Raw genomic sequence first — 12,027 nt, 5'->3', positions numbered from 1 at the left:
AGGGGGCCGTCCCAAAGAGGGACGTTATTTCCACAGTGGTTGCTCCCAGGATTTCCAGTGGCACGGTTTCTAACTCATAATTTGAAATTGCCCAGTAAAAATGGGGTGGCTCCTGTCTCCCCTGGACCCATACGAGCTCTCCTAAAAATCATCCCTTTGTTTTGTGGTTTGAGGCAAAGTCTGTTGAATGGGCGGAGGGACCGCTCTGATGGAGACACATCCAAGGTGACCGGTGACAAATGGATGGGGTGGGGGAGGAGGGAGGGCACACACCCAGGAGGGCCGCCGGGGAGAAGAGTGGCAGTCACACACTCACCTCCTTTTAACTCAAGTCCCCCTCAGCTTGTCCGATTGACCCCAGAACAGTAAAACCATTGTCTTGACCCAAGATGGGGAAAGAATGAAATGCAGGCTACGGAACAAGGTGACCCATTTATAAAGCCTCCTTTCACCTGAAGATCAAATAAACCCCCTCCCTCCGCCTCCCCACCTCACACATCGGTGTCTGCAGCCCAGAGTTTTGCAAGAGAGGCACGCCCTGAGCGGTCTGTGATTCTTTCAGACAACTTTGCAGCTTGTTGACTTGCTGTCCGGCTCTGCCTGTCAGTTAGGGTTTCACGCTCCCGTGAGCCAGGACTCGGGGACACGCTTTGGTGGTGAGCGCGCTCGGGGCGTGCTCCGTGCGAGCCTGGCCACGGGGCCCCTGGCAGAGGGGTTCCCACCAGCAGGATAAGGCCGCGCGGCAACGGTCCCCCGCACCCCCCCACCCCCCCATTCCACCTGCCCCTTTGAGGAGAGATCCCCCGGAACACCCAGGAGAGAGCCGTGTTCTTCTCAAGCGGGGATATAAACGTGAAGTCTCTGCCCCTAGAACCAACAAAACGTATCGGTCCCTTCTGGAAAGTTCTGACGGGTGACTTTGGAGAGAAAAGCCCGCATGGTCCAGAGCTCTAGCCTCTGACCTCAAAAGACCAAGAATGCACCTGCTGTAAACACCTACGGAAGGACCCAAATTACTCACGGCACTTTCAGAAAGGGCTCATGTCAGTTGAACCCTGCCCCTGGGAAATCGGCACTACATTCATACAGAGACTGAAAATTAAAATAAAGAGCCACGGCTGCACCCAATCAAGGTTGTGACGGCAAGCGCCTGCACTCCGTTCAGATGAGAGCCCCTGTTCTTGGAGGGACCTCGGTGACACACGATGACCCACGGCCACCTCGTCAGAAGTTTGCCGAGACAGTGGCCGAAGAGCCTTTGAGAGGCAGTGGGAACGGAGCCCGTAGTGGGGGCTGGGCAACCATCAGATGGCACCTGCCTGGTGCCCTCCACACAGGGAGCGGGAAGCCGGGCAGAGAGCTTAGGCCACGGGGACAGCCCGCGGGAGCCCAGGGGAAAGGCTGTCTGTGGATGAACCACCTCAAAAACTCCAAGCATAAACTCCCCGAGTCCAGAGCAGCGGTCGAGGTCCCAAAAACTTTCTCCGGGAAGAAGAGGCTGTTCTCCTGGATGATGCTCACAGGAGTGCTCCTCCAAGTGGGGTCCCCCGACCCCTTCATCACCTGCCGGGAGAAGCGAATGCCTGGCCTCCCATCCCCGACCCACTGAATCAGGGGCTGGCGGTCCAGCGGTCTGCATTCTAAGGAGCCCCCGGCAACATCAGGACACTGCTGGTTCAAAGGGACGACAGCTCAACATTTTAGAACCTCAAATCCATGTGAAAGGAGAACCGCCAGGCTGAGATTCACAAGGATTTTTAAAAACCGCGTGTTCAGTCTTGATGGGAGATCTTTTAAATGGTACACATGCTCATCAGAAATCGCAGTCCAGAGGGGCGCCCCGGTGGCCCCGTCAGTTAAGCGACCGGCTCTTGGTTTCAGCTCAGGTCGTGATCTCGCGGTTCTGCGAGCCCCAGGTTGGGCCGGCTCCACGCTTGACGGCGTGGAGCCCGCTTGGGACTCTCTCTCTCTCTCTGCCCCTTCCCTGCTCCTGCTCTCTGTCTCAAAACAAACAAACAAACAATAGAAATCTCAATCCAGAAATGTATAAAGTATAAATTAAAGGGTCCCCCTCCCACTGGGGACAGTCCACTTTGAGCAAAGGATCACCCCCAAATACTACTCACCAGTTTGCTTTCTCCAAGTCATAAGAGACTAGTCCCTGTGCCAATTTCGTGTGGTAGGAGCCGCATAATATCCCACTACGGGAATTTCTGTCACTTGCCTTTAGAGATGAATGTGTGAAGGTCACGCGTGGGGTGAGGGATTCTCCCAACGGGGTGGCCTTGAGCAGCTTCCTCTCATTAGTTTGTGGCCACCTCATCTCTCAATACGCCCCAAATCTTGGACTTCAGAGCCCCCACCCTACGGTCCACCTCTAGTAGAAGAGTCTACGGCCGTACCACCCTGAACGCGCCCGATCGCGTCTGTCCATTTTTAGTAGGACAAAAGCGGAGGTCACGGGAACCTCCCACCAGGCTTCCTGGTCTTTGAACTGGCCACAGTGGCGGCAAGGTGCCCAGGTTCCCGCACAGCTAGTTGGACTGAAGGCTTGTCACCCGGACCTTGAATGGACCACAGCCAAGGAACTTGGAAAGGATTCTAAAAGGAATCGGGCCTTGTGTGCAACCTAATCACCATTCCTCGTGTGCGATTTCACGGAACGGAACAGGATGCTGAGGGAGAGGTAAAGCCCCACGCCTCGCAGGCCGGTTGAGAAAAGGACTTAACCCTACTTCTAAAGCCACAATAGCTCACGGACCTCCTCCTCCTGTCCTGTCAACCTGGAAAGTCCTGGACGCTGGGCCGCCAGCCCGATGGGAGGGCCACCTCAGCAAGTCCAAAGGTAGCAAATCACTCAATCCTAAATTCCCAGGCAAGCAGAAGGGTCCAGCTGCCAGGTCCCCATGGCACCAGCTTGTCACCGGGGGGTACGGCGAGGAGGCAGGAAGTGGCCTCCCCAGCTGCGGCTTCTCCTTCTTTTTTAATGCTTTTATTTATTTTTTGAATTGTACTCTTTTTTTTTTTAATTTTTTTTCAACGTTTTTTATTTATTTTTGGGACAGAGAGAGACAGAGCATGAACGGGGGAGGGGCAGAGAGAGAGGGAGACACAGAATCGGAAACAGGCTCCGGGCTCCGAGCCGTCAGCCCAGAGCCTGACGCGGGGCTCAAACTCCCGGACCGCGAGATCGTGACCTGGCTGAAGTCGGACGCTTCACCGACTGCGCCACCCAGGCGCCCCTGAATTGTACTCTTTCAAAATGTTATATTATGTGAATTTCACCTCGACAAACAAAAAAACATAAATGGATGAAAAATGTCCACCTGCCCAAAACCCACACGGCAGGAGGTGGGTGTGGAAAGGGCTGCAGAACGGAGGGGGGCCCGGAGCTCGAAGAGGTCTAGGGTCACACACAGGGACCCGGCCAACGACGTGCCTCTGTGGGGAGTAAGGAGCCTTCTAGAACTGGGCCACGGCCGCGCAGTTCTCCACTCTCCACCCCACCCCCCTTTCTTTTCTCCAAAAGAAAAAGCGCAGAGCTGTGCGCCTGGAAACGGCACCCGTAGATGGAGTTTCTCTGGAGGGATCTGGAGTGCGCACCTGCACCTCTGTGCCCGCTCCCTCTGTCGATGACTCTGGTGCCGCCTCTGTCAGCTGCGACTGCACCGCGGGGCTTCGGCCCCGGGCTGACGCACGGTTTGACTGGACCTGTCGCCACATGAAAACCTGTTCCGATGGGCTGCTTCTGAGTTCTCGTGAGGATTACTGCTCACAGATCTGGAGAGATCTGGGCCTCCCGCGTCGGTCACCACCACCTCCCCCCGACCCTCTCTGGCCAGACGCCCTCTCGTAAAACCCGGCAAGTTGGCCAGGCGCTCAAGGCCTGTGTGCATCTAGTAGGTGTCTAAAAAAATATCGGGGTCGCAGGCTCGCCCCATCCCACCAGCACCTGCTGAACCCTGAGGGGCGTGGCATGGGCTTCCCAAGACCCCGTCTTTGTCCCTCAGTCCCTGAGTTTCCCAAGCAGGTGGACAACTCAAGAGCATGGGCTGCGCACGGTCGGCGTTCAGGGAAGTAGGGGGCGGTGCTCCACCTCGGCTGCCAGAGCACGTCTTCCCCAGGGGGAAACTGGCCAGAAAGTCAGCAAGACAGTCACCTGCAGAAGTGATCCACCCCGAGAGGTGGTCTGTACGTGTCCAGCTGACGAACACTTGGAAGACACCCAAGTCCCAATAAGGTGCCTTAGGGTTGGAATGCGGTCCAAAAATATTAGGTCCCTCCTGTATACACACAGGTAGAAATCACTGGGGGAGACAGGGAGCAATCATTTGAACAGTTAATGCAAACTTCAGGGGCAGAAATTTTTTAAAGTTTATTTCTTTATTCTTGAGAGAGAGAGAGAGAGAGCATGAGTATGTGAGCAGGGGAGGGGCAGAGAGAGAGGGAAAGAGAGAATCCCAAGCTGTGAGCACAGAGCCCGATGTGGGGCTTGAACCTGCGAACCGTGAGATCGTGACCCGAGCCGAAATCAAGAGTTGGAGGCTTAACCAACTGAGCCACCCAGGCGGCCCTTCAAGGGCAGAAATTTTTATCTGTTGTGTTCCCTGTGGCAGCCCCAATGCCTAGCACAGTGCCTGCAACACAGATACTACACTTGATCTTAGCCAAAAGGCCGAGAAGCGATAGTGCCTGCAACACAGTAGGTGCTCAATAAATAAGTGTTAAATGACTCTATCTCTAATACAGGGCCAAGTAATAAGTGTCAAAGAAAAAACAGGCAGAGTAGTGAGGACAGAGGAAATGATGGGAACAGGCTTCTCTGATACCGCAATTTATGGACGGAGACCGAGATAAATGGAGGGAAAAAAGCACGAGCCTACTCAAGAGGAAGAGCGTTCTGGGCAGAGGGAACAGGATGTGCAAAGGCCCTGAGGTGGCAGCACGCTTGTCGTGCTGGGAGAATAACAGAGGAGCCATGCAGAGGGGCAGGCACACCGGCCTTGCGGGCCACAGTAAGGACTCTGGATTCTGTCTCCAGTGTGATGAGAAACGGGCATAGGGCTTTGAGCGGGGGGAGGACACAGTCTGACATCTGTTCTAACGGGATCCTTTTAGGCGGCTGTGTTGAGAAGAGGCCGTTGGCAGCCAGCGTGGAAGCCGGGAGACCGGCTGAGAAGTCAATGCGAGGTTGCAGCTTGAACCTGAGGGTGGCCGTAGCGGGAGGATCCAGAACGTAACCCGAATAAACTATAGACCCAGAGCCCGGGAAGACGGTGGCCTAATCTGTGAACCCAAGGACTCCAGCTCTTACCCCCTATGGTGACAGCAGAGATATCGGGTTACAAAACAGGAGGGCCACTCGACCGGTTTTCCTGAGCTCTGGTTCTGGGCTTCCCACGTGTCACTTTTAGAGGCGAACACAAATCTTTCGCACACTTGGCTGTCTTACTCCTTACTCTATGTGAACGCATCACCTCAGGTTTGTGCCTCAGTCTCCTGTGAGTTTGGTAAAGATCTCTAAACTGTGTCGAAATTGGGACGCCAGGGGAAAAAAATCCAGTTCCCGAATCTACAAGATGTGGGTAGACCATAATGACCCCGAGGGCTCAGCTGGCCCCCTTGGGATCCTTATCGGAGCAGCCCGGCTGCCTCTACCTAAGACTTCCTGGGGCTGAAAGGGGGTCAGTCAAGGGTAACTTGTTTACCAAGTGCCTGCAAACACGGAGAAGACACACGACGTCTGGAGTTGGACCACTTGGGCTGAAGCTTCAGCTCCACAAGCTGGGCGACCTTGGGCAAGTTGTCTAACCTCTCTGAGCCTCAGGTGCTTCTCCACTGGAATGGGGGTGGGGGTGGGGGGGTGACTGCCTGACATCATAGGTTTGCTCTGAGGATTAAGTGAGAAGCCCACAGAAAGCCCAGCCCTTCATAAAGACCCACGCTGGTGATGCATCTGTAATTTAGTGGTTTGAGGAGAAGGCAGGAAGGAAGGGAAGCTGGGAGGGTTTCTTGAGGAGGCGTCTCTAGTGGAGGAACAGCTAGAAGAATGGTCACTTCGGGGTGTCCGTGACTCAGCCAGGTGGCCGCCTCTCGTCATCTCAGGCTCATTCCTGACGACAGAGAGGCCCCCTCGGGAAGCCCGCAGGTGCTGGTGCCACAGGCAGGCAGTGGTCTTGCCCGCCTCTACCGGATGCTCCCTGGTGCCTCCCCCACGTCCCCCGCCGTGCCTGCTGCAGGATGCGGTGGCAGCTGTGGCGGTGGGCCCGTGGTGTCCCGAGTCTGCCGTGGCCTGGGCTCTACTGAGGCCAGGTGGCAGGGACACACACATCTGGGGAGGTTTCTCGGGAAAGCCACTCGGATCTGGGCTGAGTCCGTCCCACCTATCACATGTGAGAACACAAAAGGAAGAAAGGGGAAGTGGGGAAAAGGGAAATTGGCCCAATATCCATTTAATGGGCTAGTCCCGGATGGCCATCAGGGCAGAGGGAGGAAGAAGCCAGAATGAATGAATGCGCTCGCTTCTCCAGCAAACTTTGGAAACGTCGGCAGGCGCGGGACCGGCCACCGGAGCTGGGCCGGGTCCCCCTCCACCCCCCCCACCCCCTCCCCCGGGTCCTAGGTACACGTGAGGGCCGCGAACGCACGCGGCACCTGCTCGCCTCGGCCACATCAGACAGATCGCGTTTGGAAAGGTGTTTCCTCCGCACGCTGGACTTGCCATGAAATACAACCACCAGCAGGTGACCTTCACGGGGAAATGGGGCCACCCCAGGGCAAGCGGCCCACGCTCCTCACGGTCACGGCCGTGGGCCGTGCAGACCTAGATGCGGGGGCCCCTCTACAGCTCCCCCGGCGCAGCGGCGGGCCCCGGGACTGCCTTCCTGGCCGGGCAGCGAGTTTCCAGGGCCGGAGGAAGACCACAGCTCCTCTCCCGCCCGACACACCGAGTATTTCTAAGGCCGTCCCAAGTTTCCGTTCCCATATCAAGAGCGCCTCTTTTCTGCTGAGGCAGCGAGAGCCGTCAGCGAAATGAGCTGCCGGGACCCACGTTTTCGTAACACAACGCCTTCCCTTGCAACGCACCAGGGTGAAGCACTGAGGTTTAATAGTATCGGCAGCTGGGCTGGTGGAAGGAATCCGCGCAGAAGCCGGACGGCGCGGCTCCGGCCGGTCCCCACGCGCCTTGCCCCGGCCCCCACCCAGATACCCCACCTCTCTTGATTGACAGCACCCCCTTTCCAGGCCCCCCAGTGGAAAGGCGCACGTGACTGCGGTTCTGCACGCGCAACAATCCGACTCCTTCCTTGAGAACAGTCCCTTTAGGGGCCAGGGGACGGTCACCCTGTGCCCCGCATCTAGGCATGCCTGGAGCTGGTGGAAAATGCAGAGTCTGGGCCCTTCCCGGCCGATCTGGGCCCAGGGGGGTGGGAACCGTGGAGCGGGCCCTCCCCAAGGCAGAGAGAAGCCCGGAGGGAACACGCATCAGAAAGAAGGAAAACAGAGGGGCGCCCAGCCCTCTCCAGCAAACAGTCCTGAAACATAACTGGCCCCGAACGAACCAAATCTAGAAGCTGACAAGTTTAGCAGAAGTAATACGCAGAGCCCGTCAGGGCCTCGTCCTCTTGCCAGACCCCCCGGAACAGGGGGGGACTTAGAACGGGCCGTAGATTCCCTGGCCCACAGCTTCCAGAAGCCCCCGGCCACTCAGGGTCTGGGAAGACCATGGTTTTGGCAACAGCGTTCCAGACCTCTCCTCCTCTCGCAGCTCACCAGGGGCTCCCTTCTGCCCACCCTCCAAGCCCTCCTCAGCTCTCCCTTCTTCTCCAAATACCCTCCATTCGCCGGCTAGCCACGCCAGCCTCGCCACTCTCCGGGAGCCTCACGCGCTCTCGCGGCCACACCTGCTGTAGCACCGACCCTTTCACTGCAAACAACCCCACCTGCTGGAATCCCGTCCATCTGTCTGTCCCGGCACCCCTGTCTCCCGCAAAAACCTCCCCCAGAATCACCTCGGGACGCCGGGTCCTGCCAGAACCTAGAATGCAGGTCCCTTGTGGCCCCAAGTAGCATCCTGGCTGAGGCCCACAACCTTGCCCGAGACCCGCCCCTCACGGCCGGCCAGCAAGTGGCCTCACCGTCTTCCGGACACCTACCACCGGATCCGGAGTTCTGGAATGTTTCAGGCCAGTGCCTGGGGAAAGCGCCAGGTGAGGAGTCCACGGGCTCTCGGGCTGGGGGCAGATCTGAGGAGGGGAGGCTGCCTCCCTGCCAGTGGCCGGGCCTGCGGGTCCCCCAGGCCTCCTCCGCTGGGGCTAGATCAGCCCTGGCCTGAGCGAGCTCCGCCGTCACCAAGGGGAAGCGGCCCTTGGTTACCACTGGCCGGGAGAACACAGAAGGCAAAACAAACAGTGGGGCCCGCTCCTCCACGGACTCACTCCTCGCTGCTGGGAACGATTACAAGGTAACAGGCCAGTTTTTAAAAGCCCTCCAGAAGGGAGGCTGCGGCCCAATGGGAGGCCACTCTGTAACCCGTTCCCTTCCTCCTGCCGCCGCTGCACCCTCCCCAGGACCCAGGGGCCCTGCGTCCACCCACTCAGGGAAGCCCAGGGCAGCCAGGCTGCAAGTCGCAGAGGAAGCCGGGGGGAGGCAGAGTCTCAGGCAGCCACGGCAGCCACTTCGGCAGCCACGAAGCCACGGTCTCAAAACGACAGGTGGGCCCACGTTGGCAGGTGTGGAGGTGACTTCCCCGAGGACCCCGGCCGGGCCTGCAGGGGCAGGCTCACGAGAGCACTGTTCCCTCAGCCCCCTTTCCAGCCCCCCCCCCCACCCTCCGGCAATGACCAGCTCTCTCCTCCCCAAACAGGTTGCCATGAAATTAACAGAAACTCACCAGCTTAAGTTGCCATGAAATTAATAGAAACTCACCAGCTTACGGGGCTCACCAGCGGGGCTGGTGGTGATGGGTCCGGACTGCCCCCGGGCCACAGCCAGCCCCCCAGGGCTCTATCCTCAGGCCCAAGCCTGGGCGCTGACTCCCTGTCTGCCTCCAGCCAGAGCGGACCTGGCAGCCAGGTCTCCCCCATGCGGAGGCAGCTCACGGCCGGGGCCTGGGCTGCGTCCCAGGTCCCCATGAGGGAGACTCCAGTGGAAACCAGGAAGGGTTAGAGCCAAGTGGCACTCCTTGCCCCCAGGTGGCGGCGGGGGTTGGGACACGGGCAAGGCGTGCAAGGAGAGGTTTTCTGGCTGCCTGCCGCACCCCCACCCCGGCCCCGGGGATTTACACCTGAACCTTTAATATCTTCCCGCACTGATTCAAGCCCTGCTTGCTCTCCCCTGCCTCCACACTGGGCAGGTGGGAGCGTCCCGCAGTGTCCCCCTCAAGGGACAGACCGCTAACTCTGGACAGGGAACGTGGTGGCAGCAGGTCCAAATCCCCAACAGAAGGAAAAGCCACCACATTGCCTGTCTTTCCCTCGGGAATTACCCCATCAGGCACGCGGGTCAGGTTTTCCCCGTCTTAGAGAAGTCATGCTGATCGCGGGCTAGAAGAGCCCACCGTGGCTCAGGAGCCTCCCGGCGACAGAGAGAGAGACAGAGAGACAGTCAGAGACACAGAGAGAGACAGAAACACACAGAAACAGCGAGACAGAAACAGACACAGAGAGACAGAGATAAACACACAAAGACACAGAAACAGACACACAAACAGACAGAGGGACAGACACACAGAGAGATAAAGAGAGATAGAGACACAGAGACTGAGACACAGACAGAGAGACACACAGAGAGACAGGAAGCACAAGGAACAGGAGGCGGGAGGGTGCAGGCCCCGAACCCTCCACAAATGTCCACTCGGGGCCCCAAGAGGCCAGAGTGTCCTCGTCAGGAGGGCAGGGCCGAGGATGGGAGTGGGGGACCCTTCCCCAAGCCAGGCAGGAGGGTCAGAACTCACAACTGGAGGGGAGAAGGGTCGCAGAGAGCTGGGGAGCCCCTCCACCCACCCTCAGCGTCGCCCTGCTCTCACCCCCACAAAGAGGGGTTTCTGTCCCCAAACCGGCAAAGTGTTGAAGTTAAAACGAGCCAACGAGCTCAGTGACCAGGCAGGCCAGGGGCTCCAGGGCCAGAGAGGGGTTACCTGGGCAGGTGCAAGGCTCCCGCCTGGGCCGTGCTCTGGGCAGGGGCACCGGTGGCAGTCGCGCCTTGAGGGGTCCCCTCCCTCCCTTTCAAAGAACCCAGTACCTTCGGAGGTGAAGCCCTGGCTCGCCTGAGTATCAGGAGCCAAACTCCCGGCCCCCCTGTCCCCCCTGGCCAATCCCTGCTTGTCTTAGAGGGACCAGGGGTCAGCTTCTGCCCCCACCCTGTCCCTGTCACCGAGCTGTTCTTTCTGGGCGGTGGGGGGGCTGAGCAGCGGGGATGAGTCTCAGACTCCCACTCTGACATGCTGGAAACTGAAAGGGAGCATTTCTAGGGCAGCCAGACAGAAACTACTAGAAAGCCCCCCTCCCCAACTCACTTGAGTTGACGGAGAAGTTTCTTCCAGAGCTTCAGGCGTGGACTCTGTTCTGAGGGGGAAGTGAAGGGGCCAAGAATCCCCGGACCCTCCTCGGAGGCCCCCTTTCCCTTCCTCCCTTGAGGACTCCCCGCCCGTTGTGATTACAACAGCGGGGACATTTAGGGCGATAATTAGCAAGCATGTGCAGGAGACAGGGTCTGGAGCTGGATGGCAAAGGGCCTTGAATGCCACTACACGGAGTCAGGACTCCGACACTGGGACCAGGTGACACATCAGAAAGTTCATCCAGCCCCTGGGCTTCCAGAAAGCGCTCCAAATGGAAAGCTCATGAATGTCCCCTCTTTCCACGGAGCAGGTGAACTTGCTCTGCTTAATGAAAAGTGCCGTGAGGGGCAGTGGTTCTATAAACACAGCAACTGATGCCCCTTTCATGCCTCAAGCCTTGGGGACTGTTGGCGGGGGAGGTGGCCTCCCGTGTGCCACTCCCCCAAACACTTCCTTGAATGCTCTAAGAAACACTCTTGCTTGCTTGGTTTTACTTTGGGGGGAGGTAGATTAAGAACCAGGAAGGAAGAATGAGAACATTCCTTTTAGGTCAACAAAGTTTGCAGCGGGTTAACAACGCAAGAAACACCACTTCCAACAACAGCATGAGAAAGCGTCGCTAGTTTTTCACCCAGAGAAACACGAGCAATAAACACATACGGTCTGTCAGAGGGCTGAGAGAAACAGAGGCAAGAATGAATACACACGGAGAGGCCAACAGCTGCCCGCACGTAGTGGGTCCTCAAACGATACTGGATGCTCACATGGCCTTCACTGTGAGAGGTCGGTGGGGGGCACTTAGGGGCACTTTGCACATATTCCTGAGTTAGGTGATGTCATAATGATGGCCCACATGATGTTCAGGTGGTCAAATCTTAACTCCAAAGATCATCTTCCAGCCACTGACCCCAGAACCAGGGAACCACCACCTTCTTTTAAAAACACCATAAAGACCATTCAATCAAAACGCTTTGTTTTGTGAAATGGGGCCTCCACCGCAGGAGATAGTAAGGTGAATCCTCAAAAAATTAAACACGGAATCACCATTACCAGCAACTCCACTTCTGGAGTTGTTCAAAAAAATTAAAAAATTAAAAAAAAAATTAAAAGCGGGGCCTCGAACAGATGTTTGCACATCCACGTTCACAGCAGCGTCATTGGCAACAGCTAAACAGTAGAAGCCACCCAAGCGTCCGTGGACGAGGAGTGGATAAGCAAGCCACGGAGCATCCATGCCACAGAATATTATTCCGCCCGAAAAAGGAAGGACATTCTGGGGCGCCTGGGTGGCTCAGTCGGTTAAATGTCCGGCTTCGGCTCAGGTCGCGATCTCGCGGTTCGTGCGTTCGAGCCCCGCGTTGGGCTCTGTGCTGATGCCTCGGAGCCTGGAGCCTGCTTCAGATTCTGAGTCTCCCACTCTCTCTCTCTCTCTCTCTCTCTCTCTCTGCCCCTCCCCAACTCGTGCT

The 12,027-nt window shown here is 57.6% G+C and overlaps 1 protein-coding gene and 1 pseudogene across 2 annotated transcripts in view; both read right to left on the bottom strand.

The window, feature by feature from the left end:
- Positions 1 to 12,027, bottom strand: part of SPSB1 (splA/ryanodine receptor domain and SOCS box containing 1) — a 67,403-nt gene that overhangs the window by 19,680 nt on the left and 35,696 nt on the right. Inside the window, exon 1 of one of the 2 annotated variants that reach the window (XM_019836102.3) lies at positions 8,157 to 8,453. The exons of the other annotated variant lie outside the window; for it this stretch is intronic. The gene's annotated coding sequence lies outside the window, so the exon portion shown is untranslated. Of the gene's footprint in view, positions 1 to 8,156; positions 8,454 to 12,027 lie in introns of those variants that run through there. 2 annotated transcript variants of the gene reach the window in all.
- Positions 4,534 to 4,687, bottom strand: LOC111561985 (annotated as a pseudogene).

Source organism: Felis catus, chromosome C1, assembly GCF_018350175.1.
Source record: "Felis catus isolate Fca126 chromosome C1, F.catus_Fca126_mat1.0, whole genome shotgun sequence".
Lineage (NCBI taxonomy): Eukaryota > Metazoa > Chordata > Mammalia > Carnivora > Felidae > Felis > Felis catus.
The sequence above is the reverse complement of the archived record's forward strand: the minus strand, read 5'-3'. Positions and strand labels throughout refer to the sequence as shown.